Source organism: Aptenodytes forsteri, unplaced genomic scaffold, assembly GCF_000699145.1.
Source record: "Aptenodytes forsteri isolate BGI_AS27 unplaced genomic scaffold, ASM69914v1 Scaffold15, whole genome shotgun sequence".
NCBI lineage: Eukaryota > Metazoa > Chordata > Aves > Sphenisciformes > Spheniscidae > Aptenodytes > Aptenodytes forsteri.
In genome coordinates, this window is record NW_008795129.1 from 6,969,903 (window position 1) to 6,970,102 (window position 200).

Below are 200 nucleotides of genomic sequence, written 5' to 3' on the forward strand. Positions count from 1 at the left end.
CCCCCCCCCCCCCCCTCGAGAGGGGCGCGGGGACGGCCGGGGCTGGGGGAGGGGAGCCAGGGGGAGTAGCTAGCCTATGATTTATTGCCCGTGGCATGTTATTACATCCTTCCTCTGTTAAAAATGCTTGGAAAGGAACCAAAAGAGCGAGGGCTCCTCTCTTCGCTCCGTCAGCCCGGCGGGTCCGCCCCCGGGCAAGG